Genomic DNA, 1,744 nt, shown 5'->3' with positions numbered 1-1,744 from the left:
AAATCTACCGGGTAGTAGAATTTGTCAACCTAGACTAACAAATCCTTAATTATCCCTCTCGGTACACGAACTAAGTGATCAGCAAGTTGTAACATGGTCCGGGTGGGTTTTAATTCACCTAGACCCAGTTGCTCGTAGAGCGAGTATGGGATCAGATTCACGCTCGCTCCTAAGTCAAGAAGTGCATGCTCAATCGGTAGTTCCCAATTACGCAAGTGATGGTTGGGCTACCATGATCTTTGTACTTTTGTGGCACATCTTACTTCAGGATGGCACTCACCTTTTCAATTCAAGAGATCTTCTTTTGAATATTTTGCCGTCTTTTGGTCGTGCATAGGTCTTTTAGAAATTCGCCATATGAAGATATTTTTTTATGGCATCCAGTAAAGGAATATTAACCTTCACTTGTTTCAACATCTCTAAAATGTCCTGAGAGTTAGAGAGAGGTTTTGGTGATATCAACCATTGGGGAAATGGGGCAATTGACTTCCCTTGAGGTTCTGGTTCTAGCTCTTGTGGGGCATGGCTAGATCTATCATTGTTGTCCTCTTTCGGGTCCTTAAAATTTTTAGCCCTAACCGGAATGGTTTTGGCAATGGTCTTCCCACTCCTAAGAGTGGTGATAGATTTAGCTTGCTCCATCTGATTTGAAGAGCTTGGGTATTGCGATTTTGGATTGGGAAGAGATTGAGCTGGAAGGCTCCCCTTGTTCCCAATCGCACTTTTAGTCTCAAGTCCATGCATGGCCTTTATGAGGTCTTGAAAGACTTATAACATACCCTGATTGAAAAGCTCTTCATTTTAAAGATGCTTTAAAACTGGATCCTCTTGAGGTTTCCCTTGAATTGGAATTTGATTAGGCAATCCTTGAGGTGTAGCAGTTTGTCCATTTCTCTAATTGAAGTTTAGATGATTTCTCTAGCTAGGATTGTACGTATTAGAGGTGTGCCCACTGAAAGGTATTTGGTAATTATTTACAGCATTAGATTGCTCATTTAGTACATATTGAAAAGAAGATGTTGTTGGGCAATTTTCAGTTGTGTGAATGTTGCAAACACAAATACCGTAAACAGTTTCCTTACCCTTATCCTTCTTTAATTCCATGGCCTTAAGTTTTTTGGTGAGATTAGCCACTTTACCATTGATATCATCATCCTCTCTCAGGAGATACATTCTGCCCCTCTCCTTGGATTGAGTCGGCCTAGACATGGTGCTTTATTTTTGGGAGATGTCCCATGATTGTGTGTTTTCAACAAGCTTATCAAAGTAGTCCCATACATCATTGTCATTTTTATTCATAAATTCCCCATTACACATTGTCTCGACCAATTGGCGCATGGGAGATGTCAGTCCATCACAGAAAATGTTCGTGATGTACCACGTTTCAAAACCATGTTGTGGACATGAACTGACAAGATCCTTGAACTGCTCCCAACATTGAAAGAATGTTTCATCTTCCTTTGGGGCGAAGTTCATGATCAACTTTCTAAGAGTGTTCATTTTATGGTATAGAAAAAAAAAATTCTTTATGAATTCCCTTTTCATGTCATTCTATCTACTAATAGATTAAGGATATAGTGAATGCAACCACGTCTTGGCTTTCTCTTTCAAAGAAAGAGGAAAGAGTTTCAGCCTAACCATGTCATCGGACACGTTTGGAAAGTATAGAGTGGCTATGATTTCGTTGAACTCTTTCAAGTGTAAATATGAATTTTCAGATTCAAGCCTATGAAATTTTGGAAGG

The 1,744-nt window shown here is 39.4% G+C and overlaps 1 non-coding gene across 1 annotated transcript; it reads left to right on the top strand.

The window, feature by feature from the left end:
- The first annotated feature begins 1,387 nt into the window (after positions 1-1,387).
- On the top strand, positions 1,388-1,494 carry LOC131254489 (small nucleolar RNA R71). The gene has a single exon (XR_009175602.1). It is a non-coding gene; the product is annotated as a small nucleolar RNA R71 (small nucleolar RNA).
- Positions 1,495-1,744: the final 250 nt, after the last annotated feature.

The sequence above is a fragment of the Magnolia sinica genome, chromosome 8, assembly GCF_029962835.1.
Source record: "Magnolia sinica isolate HGM2019 chromosome 8, MsV1, whole genome shotgun sequence".
NCBI lineage: Eukaryota > Viridiplantae > Streptophyta > Magnoliopsida > Magnoliales > Magnoliaceae > Magnolia > Magnolia sinica.
The sequence above is the reverse complement of the archived record's forward strand: the minus strand, read 5'-3'. Positions and strand labels throughout refer to the sequence as shown.